The following is a 17,072-nucleotide window of genomic DNA, read 5'->3' as shown; positions in this document are numbered from 1 at the left end:
ACTCAGGCCGAAAAAGCTGAGCCGCCCTCAATGCTTGATTGCTGACTAATCCCACAGTAAGACAATAACACCGACTGCAATCTCCCTTTGAGCATGGCTGCAGCGCACAGCAGGTAAAAGTCCTAAAAGGGGGCTCCGTTATTGCCCCCCTCAAGCCTCTTCTATTAAGCAGAGGATATAACCGCTTCCATTTTTAGTGTTTAATTGCGGAAGCCATTACCGTGATGTGCAGCGACACAGTGGCCCTAACTAGAGCGGACCTACCCCCCTGTGACCTCGTCACCTCAGCTCCCCCGAGCAAGCTTTGAAACCTGAGAAAGCAATTCTGACCTTTGGCATTCTGCCTTCCACCTCTCACGGTAAGAAAACCCCCAGCCCTTTACCGTTTCTCCGCCAGTTTCGGACAGGATGTGACCTATGAGGAGGGCTCAGTAGGAGGGCCTTGACCCCAGACACTGTCCAGACTGCATGTCTGGACCAACCGAGGCCTGTTGGACTGACAGATAGACCTGATAACAAGATGTATAAGTACTCTGTTCGAAATAATCATGTAAAGTCAATCAACAAAAGAGTTGGGAGTTACACACTGCATATCGGGGGCCATTTAGGTAAATAGTTTTGGACTTAGAACCATAATTGAACTAAGAGTGTAACAATTCATTGATCTGAATTGATTGGTTAGCAATGATTGAATTTAATTGTAATGCAAAACTTACATCAGCTTGGTCATATTTTAGATATGCTGTTTTGTTACAAAGAGACGCTATCATTTAAATGGGAGAAATGTTTCATTTACAAAATTGTCAAAAATGTCAACATTTCTCTATCTTTTGTAATTGCGATCGGTGAAATGCTATCGATTGCTAAATTTGTGGATAATATTGTAGTAGAATCGATCGAAGGAACTTGAATCGAAACAAATGGAATTGTGGCAAACTGTAATATCGATCAATCTTGTATTGTATTGTCATGAAAATGATTACCGTAATTTCCCGAATATAAGGCGCACCCGTGTATAATAAGCACCCCAAATTTACTTGTAAAATCTAGGGGAAATTATTGTACCCGTTTATAACGCGCACCCTAATTTTAGAAGAAAACAGAGCTTGTGTACAGATACAGAGATGTCATTTTACTGACTGGTGAAACACAGCACAAGCATAGCACATTGGTAGTTCAAAACATTACCGTAAACTGACAATATTTACGGTAATAATATGATTTGACAACTTCTCCAACTTACCAGAATCTAGGAGAAAACAAAACAGATGTGACTTTTCTTTTAAAGGCTGCTGTATAACTTGCTCGTTTCCTCGTGATGAATAAATGTTTCTTCCATGGATTGATACGGTAAAATGAAAGTGAGAACGTAAGTCGGAAATCCGTGAGAGCTCATAGCTGTCAACTGGACAGTAACAAAAGGAACTATTGTTATTTGGGTTTGAGTTTCCCGAGGGACCGATATAGTTGACGGACACAGGAAGTGTGTGTCCTTACATTTGTTATGGTCCGAATGGCGGAGCTGCAATAAACGTCGACTCAAATGAGTTTAAGAAACTAAATTCTGTGCTTTATGAAGAGTGAAAAAAGCAGAATTTAACACAGACGAAATCATTCGGCCGATTAGAGTGAAGTATTACCGAAACAAAACGGTGACGTCACGTACCGTAATGGTCGGCAACGGGTCGCCGCATACGTTTCTTCAAAACAACGTGGCCGTGTCAATGAAAAAAAATCGGTTTATATATATATGTAATACATATATATTTCTGTCTCCATCCATGTACCCGTTTATAATACGCACCATGAGTTTACAAGTTGATTTTGGGGAAAAAAAGTGCGCGTTATATTCGGGAAATTACGGTATTTGCAAACCTAATTTGAAGCAATCAATGGAACAGGGCCGAGAACAGACATGTCCAAAGTCCGGCCCGGGGCCAAATGCGGCCCGTAGTCAAATTTCATCCGGCCCCCAGCCTTTGTCATAAAATCAATAACGTCTGGCCCACACACAGACTTAATAAATTGGTCAGCAGTACTGCCACCAGCATATGAAGTATCTTACACACTAAATGCTGCTCCTCATTTACCCACGAAAAGGCAGCAACACTCTAAGCAACATTACCCAGTGTGACCCTTTACTCCCAATTTTTTAAAATGGCGACAATCAACAAAAAAAGACAGTTAACTGCAATGGCTGGTGCTTGAAGGATAGGTGGAAATTGGACTATTTCTTCACTAAAATATGCAACAACTGTCTGCCTCATTTGCAAAGAGACAGTCACAGTTTTTAAAGAGTTCAATGTGAGGCGATATTACCAAACAAGACACGCTGACATGTACGACAAGATTACAGGAAAGATACGTAGCGAGAATTTGAAGCAACTTGAAGCTCGTTTAATTTCAAAGTAGCAGTATTTCGCAAGAGCCCGAGAGTTGAAAGAGAATGCCACAAGGGCTAGTTGCGAGATTGTTAAAATTATTAATTCAAAAAAATAATAAAGCATATGTGACACACAGAATGGCTTGCTAAAATTTGCTTAAATATATTGTTCTACATAAAGGATGTCAGCCAAAGTCGGCCCCCCACATTTTTACCACAGCAAATCCGGCCCCCTTTGCAAACAGTTTAGACACCCCTGGTCTAGAATTAGAAAAATGAGGTTTTCAGCGGCCCTTATTGTGCTTTTGACAAGCAAACTGATTTAAATCTGATTTGAAAATGGTTGATATCAATTTGAATAGGTGGCGTAGACGCATTTTTCCCCCCCATTTAAATTTAAGGAAATTCAAAATCTTGTGAGAAAATGCCCAAAGAAAATGGGACAAGTTTGGCTTTAAAAAGTCCTTTTCCAACCATGGTTTATTACGGTCAATGGATTTCTGACCCACATTTTGATCGTTTATGGAAAAGTTGTCACCACGATTCTGCCACCCATTGCAATTAGCAGCTGCTATCTATAAACATTAAAGCACTTAACTCATTTGCTCCCAAAAACGTATAAATACATTCTATTTTTAATTGTTTCAGTGTCCCAAAGACGTATTTATAAGTCTTTTACGTTTTTTTTCTTTTTGACAAGAGACATCTCTGGGTTCTGATTCAATTTTGCTCCAAAGCACAAAGCTGAAAATCCATTTTAAAGCAATAAAACTGGCCACTGGATGGCAGTAGCGCATGTGATAAAACCCGCAACCCGATACAACGGCAACGAACGGCCGGGCCGCACGGCCGGGGCGCCGGCGGAAGACAACCGAATGGAGAACAACCTAGAGTACGCCCGGGATGCCAGGCGCTGGACGACCAGCAACGACCAGAACGACCGGGACCACCAGTGCAGCGGACGATGCCGTTGAGTCCGTGCTGCCCGCCGAGCAGAACCCGCAGAGACTCAAAAAAAATCTCAGTTAGTTATGTGCAAATAAATTGTTACTTTGCTATCAAAACCTTTATTTGTCCTGTTGTTAATGTTATTTTGTAAAAGCAAAACATTATCTAGATGTTTGGGATGTAACTAAAGCAAAAAATAGCTGTGTTAAAGTAAAAGTTATGATTGAAATGTATGCTTTCACAAAAAGCTCAATTTCTCTGTTTTTTTCATCAGAAATTGGAAAATTGCTCAAACTAAGCTATTTTCAAATGCTGATTTCTAAAGAATGGAAAAAAGATTTGAACTTACTTTTTTTTCCTGCTGAAAGAGGAGAGTATAATATTTCTTTTGGTGGGTTCCATGTTTATATAGCAATTAGGGGTGTAACAGTACACAAAAATCTCGGTTCGGTACGTACCTTTCAAAAGCTTTATTGGTGGATTTTCTCAAGTTAAAGTGCCATACAGAAATTAATCAAATTAATTGTGTAAGCAGGATCTGTGTATTATTCTTATCATTTAATTACAGGTGTTTTAGCTAATTTCAATTTGTTTTACTTAAATGGGCTATTACTTATTTTATTATGTGTTTATATTTTACAAATTTGATGTAGTATTCATTTATATTGTATATTTTATGTTGTCTAACTTTAGTTCCTATGTATTAGTTCCTACTTGTTTTGTTGTGGTAGAAGGATTTTGTATTGAGCACGGGGCCGTGTTGGTTATTATTATAGCAGAGAAGACAGCAGTAAATCAACAAAGACAAGTCAATTGTGCCCCGATCTACCACTCAAGAGATCTGATGGACTCAAAAAGTGGGTTACGATTGCATTTTAGTTTGAAAATCGACTGGATCCACCGTATTTTTACACGAGTGACTTCCGGTCTGCCCGATACTTGCTAGCATTATTGACGCAGGAGGGCCGCGTGTCGCATCAAATAATAAACTCTGCCGTTCCTTTCACGTGCATCGCGTTGAGCCGCTTCTGGGACGCGTCTAACACGCGGTCGCACTGCGACTGGTGTGCATTGGCTGATTGACTTCAACGCCCGCGTTTCACTGCATTCTCGCGGCGGCCACGTTGTTGCGCCGTTGACGTTTCTGGGTTATACTGTCCTACCGTGTTGGTCCTCATTATGGTAGAGAAGACGGAGTAAATATAATCTACACAAAGAAATTGTAACCCAATTGACTCAGCCTCGAAAAGTAAGGGTTACATTACGTCAGAAACTCGTTCGGTACGCCACTGTTCCGAACCCAGCACCACGTACCGAAACGGTTCAATACAAAGGCATGTACCGTTACACCCTTAATAGCAATAGAACAAAATTTTCTGTGGGCCTCGCAAAATCTGTCAAAATCCAGTAAAACGGCCGGGAGCGAAGGGCCTTGCTCTGGTGAAAATGGCTGGGAGTGAATGAGGTAAAATGGGCAACGTCTATGTACTTTTTAGCTCATTGTTTGTTTCTGATGGGTCTGTTTTAAAAAGCACACTCCAAAAAAAACTTCAGGATGCAAACATTGAAGTGAATGTTTTTGAGGTGAGGGTTTACTCAACAGTAAAGTATTGTGAAAGTGTCTGTTTTCAGCACAGTGGATCACACAACCTTCGGGGCAGTTTACATGGCGACTCTGCGTCGCCAAGACGCAACAACTATGTTGCGGAGTGGCCTCGCGTTCGTATGGTGTTGGCGAAGACGGAAGGCGAAGACGCAAACCTTGGAATCCTGCCTCCAAAGTGGAAGAATTCGATTGCGTGGGCTTGATGGGGCTTGCCTTGCTCCGCATGAATATCAAAAGCTCCCGCAGCGCGGGACCTGCCGATAACGTGAACACTCGTACACGTCACATTGGGCGTGAGCAGCGGGGCTACTAAACATTAAAAACGTCAAATAGGGCCTTTACGTCGGCTTTTAATATACTGTTTTTATAATATTTTCAATTTAAATATGTTGAATGTTTTCTTTTTTGTGCCTTTTGGAACAAAAGAAAAATGCCATTGCTTGGAGTGGGCGGGCATGTTGTCTTCCGGGCTGAGGAGATTATTGGGGTCAAAGTGCATCATTCGCTGTCACCTTGTAAATCTGCACTGCCCCCTATTGCCTGGCATGAATACTACATCGTTTTGATGCCTAATTGCGACATCGGTCGAATGGAGACGGAACCATATAAATGCAAAAATGAAATTTTTCGTATTCTCAGAGAGTCACCATGGAAATGGCCCCTTTGTCATGCATTTTGAATGTTTCCTGTCACCCGCAATCAATTTAACAAGTAAAATGTCTTTAATTGGCATTTAGCAATATTGTCTGGCGAGTTCCAAAAAAATGTGTTTTTGCTGTGACAGCGTTCCTTTTCAGCTTTCACTGTTAACTTGTCTTTCTTTCGTGGGTCTGCAGGACATCCGCCAACAGAACATCAGTAAAGCCGAGTCGTTAAGCACGCAAAAAAAGAGCAGAGACCGGGTGGGACACGTTGGGAAAGAGGTCATGACGTCTGCTGTGAGTCAGCTCTAAAGCTGCTTGTTAGAACAAAGAAACTGCTGCACAAACTTTTAATACCTAATTAAACCACACAATTTGTTTTTGTCATGGACAACAACAACACAGAAAGAGAGCTTTAGATTATTAGGATGTTTCTAGTATAAAATGTTCTCATTAAAAAAGTGTTAGAGTTAATGAGCCCGAACAATAGTACACATAATTACGTTCAGTTATTGCAGTCGCTCTTGTTGAAATAGAAGTATTAATCCTTCCACGAGTGATTATTAATGGACACATGCTGGTCGTTGTGTGATTATATTGTTACCATAACAACAGGGTACACCAAAACAAGTAGTTTGATGGCAAGAGAACCGACATTTTGCAGTTGTTGAGCACACCGTTCTGGGTCCAGAGTATTGTGTAATAGTTACAGTTCTTGCACATTGAAATTAAATTAGATGCAGTTAATGGTGCCAAGTCACATGCCCTGAGGCTTTGTGGGGCAATGGACTCACTTTGCTTAGAGAACATGGCTGCTATAAATGTTTTTTAAAGGTAAATTTAATTCAATGCCTTTGATGGTGATAGATTTCCGATCTAGTCTCATGTGAGTGCGTAAAACATTACCTTAAAGTTCCTGTGACATGTGAATTATGTGAATTAGAATCATATTTTGAGACGATAAGACTATATACAACAATTTGGCAAGGCGCAATGACGAGAAATTAGTCTTTTAATCTGCCGTTTAGCCACGCCTGTCATTAGAGCGCTCTAGCGTCCCCAGCTGGATGATGACGTCGGAACATTAACGATATCATCTGATTTAGAATTCAGCCCATTGAGGGGAAAGATTCAGAACGAAGAAAAAAACCACAGAGAGCAGCAAAATGTCATGATTATTTCAATCTCTCTACTCCAATATATATACAGGAAATTCTTTTTATCTAAGTATTTTTCCGCAATTGCTAAATAAATCGTATGGTCATGACAAATAACAGTCTTGTTCTAAATGGAATATGAAATGTTAAAAATTAGGGCTGTCAAACAATTAAAATTTTTAATCGAGTTAATCGCAGCTTAAAAATTAATTAATCACAATTGAAACCATTTCTAATATATGTCATATTTTTCTGTAAATTATTGTTGGAATGGAAAGATAAGACACAAGATGGATATATACATTCAACATACGGTACCTAAGTACGGTGTTTGTTTACTATAACAATAAATCAAAAAGATGGCATTAAAATTATTAACAGTCTGTTAAAGCGATCCATGGATAGAAAGACTTGTAGTTCTTAAAAGATAAATGTTAATACAAGTTATAGAAATTTTATATTAAAACTCCGATCGTTTTAGTTTGAGTATCTGCCGATCCCTATATTTCCCGATCCGATTGCTTTTTTCCCCCCTCCCGATTCAATTCCAATCATTCCCGATCATATACATTTTAGCAATGCATTAAGAAAAAAATGAATAAAACTCGGACGAATATATACATTCAACATACAGTACATAAGTACTGTATTTGTTTATTATGACAATAAATCCTCAAGATGGCATTTACATTATTAACATTCTTTCTGTGAGAGGGATCCACGGATAGAAAGACTTGTAATACTTAAAGGATAAATGTGACTTTGTATATTGTGACTAAATATTGCCATCTAGTGTATTTGTTGAGCTTTCAGTATATGATACTGCAGCCATTTAACTTCTGCCCAAATGCATGATGGGAAGTGCAACCATGACTGTGCGTAGGGGCACCAATTGATATATCTTCTCTAGGTTGGGAAAGAACATAGGGTGTTAAGAAAATGATTAACTACTACCTTTCTTCCCCACATTGCCTCCCATGTTATTTTTAATTGCTGAAGGAGGTACTGTAAGGCTTTAGCCACATGAAAAATGGCTCCAAAGGCTGTCAAGATTCTCTCCACTCATTATACGCTTATTATACGTATATATTATACTCATTATACGTATAATGGCGTCTTTATAGATTGAATACGACAATGCGTGAGTGGGTCGTGCAGCGCATGCGTTAACTATTTAACGTGATTAATTAAAAAAAATTAATTACCGCTGTTAACACAATAAATTTGACAGCCCTACTTTAAGCCAAAACTATTCTGGATAAGTGTAAGACATTTTGTCCGTAACGTTAAATACAATTACAAAACAATTTAAATAAAACAAATATATATATTTTAAAAAAGGCATTTCCGATATTTTTTTGCCGATTCCGGTACTTTGAAAATGACGTGATTGGACACGATCGATCGGGATGCCAATTGATCGGGACATCTTTAATTAAAACCCCTCTTAATGTTTTCGTTTTAATAAAATTTGTAAAATTTTCAATCAAAAAAATAAACTAATATCTCGCCATTGTTGACGACGCCGAGCAAGACATCACAGCCGTTCTTTCACAGTGTCTTTGACTACGTAAGGTAGTGATTATAATACACCACAAGGTGTTAATGGCGAGTTTTAAATGAATAAGAGATCTAGCCAAGGCAAAGTTTGAGTAAGTTTTATGTGTATTTTGCATTGCTATTTTGATTTGGAATGCTAGTTCTCTTTGCATTGAGCGGTTTCCTTTTTGTGAACATTATTTTATCTGAGAGATAGGAATATTATTTTTGTTGTGCTTTCATTAAATGATACTGTTGCGACTTAACTGTTCCGCAAAAATGCATGATGGGAAGTTGGGCAACCATGACTGTCAGTGGTGGCTGCAAATGGTATACAGTATGTTCTGCGTTGTGTTCAATTAGGCGTGTTAAGAAAAATGTCGTCTCCTGTGAGAGATAGGAATTGTATTTTTTGTTGTGCTTACACTAAATAATAATGTGGTGATTTAACTGTTCTGCCCAAATGCATCATGGGAAGTTGGGTTGTGTTCAATTAAGCGTGTTAAGGAAAATATCGTCTCCTGTCATTCTTCCCCATGTCGTTCGCCACTGTACATATAATTATTGTGAAAGAGTCGCGAAAACTTAAGCCAATAGAAGATGCGGTCCAATGAACTCCAGTGTCCACTCGCATCGCTCTGCCTTTTCGCTCTCAATGTGCTAAAATGGCGTCATTGTAAACTGTTTTGAGATAATGCATGAACGGGTCATTCCGTGCATGCGTTAATTGCGTCAAATATTTTAACGTGATTAATTTTAAAAAATTAATTACCGCCCGTTAACGCGATAAATTTGACAGCACTGTTAAAAATACATTTATTCAGTGCGACAGGGCAAAATTACTGCATAATTGTCAAAACTGCCGAATTCTTCCTCTCCCGAACAGTATTTTATGTCACCGGACTTAATCCGGTTTATGTAATTTCCCTGCCTCGGCTTTGGAGACGGCGGAAAGAACGTAAACAAAACAAAAGGTGTGACAGCTAGCCGACATGCTAACCCGAACAGAGCAGCCTTATTCTCACCTTTCGAAAACAAAAAATCACTCTAAACTACCCTGACTCATGTCATACATGGCGTTGGGGTTGATTGTCTTCACCGATCGGCCACCACCTGGCGGTGAGCGCTTTACAGCTTGTCGTTCTGCTGCGGCTCCAGTGGGCAGGCAGAGGGGAGAGAGAAATGAATAAACGGCAAAAATAGCGCATTCTCGATGGACAACCCGGCCGACGTCGGAGCGGGGGGCTGCAGGAGTCCAAGCCGAGGATATAGGTCGCCACACGAAGAGGACCACCGAGGGGGTGGAAGTGACCATGATGTGTGACAAGCCGCCGGTCGTCGGCTGAGTGGCCTTCTAGGTGGACAGGGTGCATTGTCACCCACAAAATGCAAGCCACTTCCTTATTAAAATGTGTGCTGTTATCCCAGCATTTGACATAATATAAAACATGTAGCTTACTCATTTCCTCGACGGTCCAATGGTCCCACAGTTGTCGGACTTGTTTTGGCCATTATCCGCGGTGAACAGGAACTTTTTGAAACCCAAAAGGCTCACACGCCTCTACCTGGTACAGCTACAAAAGCCTGCAACATATTGGGCGGGCGTGATGTGAAAAATAAAAGAAATAATTAGCAAAAGAAGCTGAATCTGCAGTCGTTCTGCATACTGTAGTATTGGTTGTAGACTGAAGATGATTAGCCCATTGACGTCACATTCGCATTCTTCTTCAATCCAGGATCGCTTCCACACACATCCAAGTAATCCATTTCATTCAGGAGCATAAAATTCCGTGTGAAATTTGAAATAAACATGCTTTTTGCTGTCATAGGTACTTTAACGTTAGATGGCACGACTTCAGCGTTGGTAGTATAGTGGTAAGCGTAGCTGCCTTCCAAGTGGTCGAACTGGGTTTGGTTCCCAGCCGATGCAGAGCTTTAGTGTATTTTGTAGCCCATCTTATCTCTGACAATGGAGATTTTAAAACTTGGTATTGTGAGGCCCATATGCTAACATTTCAGCTTTCATAATTTGTTCAACACTTCACTATAAGTTGACTCTGGTGGGACTCGAACCCACAACCTTTGAATGACTTCACCTGTTAAGTACCTAGAAGTCCAATGCGCTGTCCATTACGCCACAGAGCCATGGAACATGGCATTTTATTAAATATTAAAGCGTCTGCATGGCATCATCGCAACAATATGCGAAATGAGCCGCATCAGGAAACTTTGTAGAAAAATGAAGGCTATATTAAGCTTCTAAAATCAAAACTTGCAGGTCTCTCCAAGAGAAAAGGTGTACGTTGACTAAGGCTCAATGAGTGGTTCATATGAACACATACAGTAGTGGTGTGACGATTAGCCTAGCTGCTATGCAACCAAATGACCTAGGTTCGATTCCCAGCCAATGCAGAGCTTTCGCGCATCCTTTGGCACATCTTATCTCTTACGAGGCAGATTTTCACAACACAAACACAAGAATTCATAAGGAAAGGGCTTTTGGTTTCTACAGTGTTTGCAATTTGTTCAACACTTCACTATACGGTGACTCTGGAGGGACTCGAACCCACAATCTTTGGATATCTCCACCTATACATTACTTAGAAGTCCAACGTGCTCTCCATTGTGCCAGGAGCCACAGAGCCACTTGTCAGCATGTTACCCCACTTATCTAAATAAATATTTAAGTGTGCACACGCCATCACCGCACTAATTCCATTATGCGAAATGACCCGTATCATATCGTATCATATCTGTGGCGCTGTCCATTGCGCCACAGAGCCACTAAACACCTCTTTTTAATGAATATTAAAAAAACTGCATGGCATCATGCCATCATCACACCATTACGCAAATTGAGCTGTATTAGGAAACTTTGTAGCACAGGAGAGGCTATATTAAACTTCTAAAATCAAAACTTGCAGGTCTCTCCAGGAGAAACGGTGTATGTTGACTAAGGTTCAATGAGGAGTTCATTTTAAAGGGATCCTCTATTTTTAAGACAAGTAATTCTTAAAAGATAAATGTTAGTATGAGTTATAATAATTTGATATTAAAACCGCTTTTAATGTTTTTGTTTTAATAAAGTTTGTAAAATTATTTTAAGTGATAGGTCGCCATTCTTTTTCCGTCGCAGTGCGTGACGTCACCGGGCCCGTTGCCGAAATTCCAGCGTGTCACTCGTTAGCTTTCCCAACAAGTCGTCGGTTCTACCCTTCCTATTTGTACCAGATCTGAAAAGCGAGGAGCAGGACAGCACTGTCGGTCGTTCACAAGACGAGCTTCAGGGAAAAATGCGTGCAGCAAATACCTGATAAGACGAAAGTTGGGCAAAAGTCTCAATGACAACAGAGCGAGAGAGCGTATGCTGTTGGGAACTCCAGTTTTATTAGCAGATATTCAAGGTAAGCATATTGCGTTTTCAAACTTATAACCCAATATAATTATGTAGATTGTTAGCATCCAGAGCTGTAGTGTGCTTTACATACAGTACAGGCCAAAGAGCACACTTTGTGTAATCCATGTCTTGTACATTGTAATGCGTGGTAGGTAGGATATGTGTATAAAAGTACCAAAAAGGGGAGAAGCTTCCACCTATGCAAATTTTATTCACAAAAAATAATATTTCCACCTTGACCACTCTTCACTCGGGAGCTCAGCAGTACGCAAACATGCGTTCCCTGACGAACTCCATCATTGTTGTAAGGTCCATGTCAGAGTCACTGTCGTCACTGTAGCGTGCCATAGTGCTTTGATTATTTGGTATGATTTGGGGAAAACTCCCACGAAGAATAGTCAACAAAAAAGATAGCAGTAGTAATCCAAATCTGCGTTTTTTACTCACTCTCAGATCCAGGAATTAGACCGATCCCATGGCAATGTTGCAGCCGCGATTAGGCCGTCGATTCCACAAAATAGACAGATCCGAAAAGCCGCTGTGGCACCGACGAATAAAAAAAAAATAGACAGATCCGAAACCAATATTGCAGACGCGGTGGGACCGTCGGATCCAGAAAATAGACGGATCCCTTACTTGACTGAGGATCCAGGAAAAATGTTCGGGCGCCAGTTGTAACGCGTGGTTGGTAGGATACGTGCATACAGGGACCAAGAAGGGGGAGAAGCTTCCACTTATGCACATTTATTCACTAAAAATAATAATTCCACCTTGACCACTCACTTCACTAGTTTCCATTTGACTGGAAATTCCATCCAAAAGCAGCAAATGTGGCATTTTACTTTGCGAGTTTAGGCAGCAATAAGCAGTTGTTGAACACACTACACATTTGGAAAGATCCCAATGACGTCATCACTGCGAGCCTGCAAACCATGGCACCAACTAACGGTCAAAATATGTGGTAAATATTATAAAATACTGCCATTGATTTAACATTTTATGTGTTTCTAACAACATATTTTAGTACAAGAAAACAACTGTGGTTTATTAGAGCCTACATGTATTTAAGGTAGAGGATCACTTTAACACATACAAAAGTTTACTAACAATGTATGTTTAGCTTCAGTGTTTGTGGTATGATGGTTAGCCTAGCTGCGTTCCAAGCAATTGACTTGCATTCGATTGCCAACCAATGCAGAGTGCATCCTTTGGCACATCTTTGGCCTATACTACGAAGCCGGTTTTCTGGCGTAGCAGGGTAACTTCGAGAGTAACTTCATCACGTGCAGCCTATCTTACTGGCTAACCGGGACTATGAAAGGTGGATATGTTGGAACCCGGGAGTTGCCATAGCAATACACGCCACATGTCAAACCTGTTCATCTCAGAGTTAGATCCTGCTTAACCCCAGGATTCCAATTAACCACGCTCTATTTAAACAGCACTCCTCCGCTGACGTGTCCTGTTGACAATGACAGCGTACCTGGACGACCCGTACGACATTGGCGCACGGATTGTCAGGGGCTCTCTTCGGAGGGCACGGTTTTTTAGAGACCGCCAGAATTCGCTGCCGCACTCGGACAATGTTCTCCATGAAAGATATAGATTTTCAGCTGAGGGAATTCGTTTCCTGTGCCAGCTGATCGAGGTGGATGTCTCTAACGTAACCCGCCGAAGTCAGGCCCTCATAATCGAGCGGAATGTGTGCCTGTCCTTGCGCTTTTTCGCCAGCGGACAATATATGTACTCCATCGGTGATGCTGAATATCTGAGTAAGAAGAGTGTTTGCCGTGCGATTCGGAAAGTGGTAGGAGTGGGGTACACAAACACAAGAATTCATAAGGACAGGACTTTACAATTTCTTCAGCATTTGTAATTTGATCAACACTTCACTAAAGATCGGCTCTGGTGGGACTCGAACCCACAACCTTTGAATGACTTCATCTCTTAACTACGTAGAAGTCCAATGCGCTGTCCATTGCACCACAGAGCCACCTGCAAGCATGCTACCTTACTTATTTAAATGAAAATTTAAGTGTCTACATGCCATTACCGCACTAATGCGAAATTACCCTTATCAGGAAGCTTTGTATCACAATGGAGGTTATATTGCTACCAGGGGCGCTGCCAGGGATTTTGGGCCCCATGAAGCACACACACACACATTTAGAGTATCAACTACGTAATTTCCTGCATTCTGGTGAATCTTTACACACTAATTTGTGCATTTTCTGCATTAATTTAAGATGAAAACTATTTATGTAAACATACAGACTGTAGAGCACAAATGAATAGACTGTCACTATCATCTATACGAAATGTACTGAAGGCCATCTTTTACAATCTAAATATATTTTTATTAGAAATATTCTCAAAGGAAATACCATAATGAATGACTTAGAATAAATGTTTTGTTTTGTTTTAACTTAACTATACTACAGTATACATTATAGTATACAGTATACAACTGTTTTAGTATGAAGAGATTGCTAAGGGTTTGCCTGCTGTACTGATTAAATGTAAGCTAAAAGTGGAGCAAACACTAGCTAGCAAAAATTTACAGTATTTCATTACGGAGTAGGCTTAGCCTCATCTGGAAACTCGCGATCTCCACTATAGGCTACAACTCCGAAGCGAGGTCCCTTGTTAACAAACCTAATTCAATTGATGACAAACTAAATTTGATAAACTCTTGACGAACTGGATTCAAGCCGATTTTAAAAAAGAAAATTTCCACACCAACTTTCAACTAGGCCTGTCGCAATAACAAATTTTACTGTGCGATCAAGTACACCCATATAAACGTGATAAATGTTTACTCTTGAATACTTTTTAAGAAATCACAACTAAAAACAGTGGACCATGCCTCTTTTAAGTAAAAGACAACAATATTAATACCGCACAGAAACACAGAAGAAATAAAATGTCTTTTTAAAGAAAAAAAAGTTGCACTTAATAACTTAAGCATTTAGGCAAATGAAAACGTTTCCCCTCATAGCTTCTGCTATGGCGTTCCATGTGTAATATTCTGATGTATGTTTTCCGAGGCACCATGAAGCGCACGCAACGGTGATATTGTTCAGTGAGAGACACAGCCTGCCTAGAGCCACAAGTTGAGGAAGTGTTGTTAGCGCCGTGTGTTAATAAAATATGTTGTCAGCACGTTGTGTGTTTGATAGCATTGCCAGAAAAACACACATAATAGGACACCATGCAGCTTCCTTTTTAATTTTGTCCTTAAAATGATGATTTGCTGCATCATAAATCAGTTTATGACTTTCCACCTCCATGATGGGGCATTCTTTGTTCATGTTCGCTGGTTAAACTGTGAATAAGCAACTGGGCTGTTGACTCCGGGCCCGGCTCCACCCATTTTGACGGATGGTCTCCGGCAAAAATAAAAAATAGCCTGAACCACCCGGCAGGCTCCGGCACGTCGGAGATGGTACGCAGTCAATCCAGAGGACTGACGCAGCCGGTATACGTTGAACAATAGGATATAATGGGAACAAATTGGCTCCGGCGCTATTTTTTGCCAGACCGAATCTGGAACGATGATGCATCTGGTGTATTTGGGTCTGCCGCACGAGCGCACACACGTGCACACGAGGCGATAAATCGCAGCGGAAAAATTACCGCCTTTTATTTACAGTGCTATAAATAGAATTATTGCATATTGCGGCAGGCTTACTTTCAACATCTGTAGGATACCAAAAAATGCCGTCATTATTTGGAATTCATGTTTTTGAATAGGTGAATGTCGCTCATTGAGGCCGGGAAAATCCCGTATTTCTTATGGAGTGAGCTGGGACCTCGCTTCGGAGCTAAGAGAACAGGTTAATTTTCAGCACAACACTGACACAAGACACCAACCTTCCTTTGTGAAGTACTTTGCCACATCCTGTTGGCGTTTTCTACCCATCTCCTGTTTTGCTTTTTCTTTCCTCTATTGAAAACCCGATTTTTGTTTTGAAAACATTTCAGCAGTACCACGCTCAGTGCACGCCGAGTCATTGGTGTAAATGTGCACCGCTGCTCCACGTCTGATCGAAGGAAGGGCGGACCTACATATGCTCTGTGGGTGTTTACTTTTTGCCAAAAACAAAACAAGAAAAAGAAACCCTTCATTTTATTCCTATTAGAATTATAATGATTACCGTAATTTCCCGAATATTAGGCGCACCCGTGTATAACGCGGACCCCAACTTTACCTGTAAAATCTAGGGAAAATTCTTGTCCCCCTGTATAAAGCGCACCCTAATTTTAGCACCAATAAATATGAGTCTCGTGTCTCGAACTTTTATAAAGTACGCAGTGGCAGCATTTTTTAATCCTTTTGTCAAATATTAAAAAAATTTTTTTTTAAAAAGTATTAATTTTCTGTGGTAAAATTACTCACAGTATACGATAATAATTTTCACAAAGTAAGGAGTTGTAGCGAGTTTTAACAGAATTCACCAGCGGAACTAATGTTGGTAAGTTGTGTAGTTCCCGGGGGGAAGAGTTTAGTTAAGGGAACAGCCACAAGTAAACAAATGTCCCGCGATTTGCGTGCAAGATGTACGTTGTTACTTTGTCAGTTTCAATGTAAATAAAACAACGTGGCTTGGCTCAGTGGTTCGACACTCTTCCTCAGACTCCTGTCCTAGCTCGCCACACGGTCAACATTTATACGAAACGGATCGCCGTACACATTCTCTTCATGACAACATCGCCGTGTGCCGGCCGGCATGTTGCAACGCAAAGTTTAGAAAAATGTAGTGGTAAATAATAAACGAATATTACAAAAAAAATTTTTTATTTTATTAGATGTGAAAAGTATCATGAAAATAATTATTTACCACATGAAACTTGATTATTATATAACTGTCGTTCGGATAAGGTAATATTGTGCTGGTCCATGCTTACATTGGAACATGAATCATGATGAATTTTTTCTGTCTCTGTCCCTGTACGCGTGAATAACGCGCACCCATGATTTTACGAGTAAATTTTGGGGAAAAAAAGTGCGTGTTATATTTGGGAAATTACGGTAATACTTAAATTTGCAAACGATTACCTAATGTTCTAATTTTCTTTGTGGGCCCCCATCAGGGCATGGGCCCTTAGAATCAGTATCACTTTTCTCCCCTATATGGCGCCCCTGATTGGTACTCATATATTTCAGGTCTCTCCTGGAGAAATTATGTATGATGATCAATTTAACACATAGTCAACTGACAGTTATGTGTCAGATTGGTGGTATAGACCCTACTCATATGAAGTCACAACCACGCCTCCGCGCCATGTTGTCTGTCTACTCGTCGTGTTGATACATTACCGCTACGTAAATTCCTCCTATTATGGTGTGTTTTTCTGCTCGTTAACATTAATAATCAAAATGGTGAAGGCGTGTGTGGCG

The 17,072-nt window shown here is 40.4% G+C and overlaps 2 non-coding genes across 2 annotated transcripts; both read right to left on the bottom strand.

Annotated features, from left to right (window-relative positions):
* Positions 1-10,326: 10,326 nt before the first annotated feature.
* Positions 10,327-10,419, bottom strand: trnar-ucu (transfer RNA arginine (anticodon UCU)). Its single transcript has 2 exons — positions 10,383-10,419; positions 10,327-10,362 (listed from the first exon to the last, which is right to left on the bottom strand). It is a non-coding gene; the product is annotated as a tRNA-Arg (tRNA).
* Positions 10,420-13,571: 3,152 nt separating this feature from the next.
* trnar-ucu (transfer RNA arginine (anticodon UCU)) lies at positions 13,572-13,664 on the bottom strand. The gene is made up of 2 exons: positions 13,628-13,664; positions 13,572-13,607 (listed from the first exon to the last, which is right to left on the bottom strand). It is a non-coding gene; the product is annotated as a tRNA-Arg (tRNA).
* Between the last annotated feature and the right edge of the window lie 3,408 nt (positions 13,665-17,072).

The sequence above is a fragment of the Corythoichthys intestinalis genome, chromosome 6 (genome assembly GCF_030265065.1).
Source record: "Corythoichthys intestinalis isolate RoL2023-P3 chromosome 6, ASM3026506v1, whole genome shotgun sequence".
NCBI lineage: Eukaryota > Metazoa > Chordata > Actinopteri > Syngnathiformes > Syngnathidae > Corythoichthys > Corythoichthys intestinalis.
The sequence above is the reverse complement of the archived record's forward strand: the minus strand, read 5'-3'. Positions and strand labels throughout refer to the sequence as shown.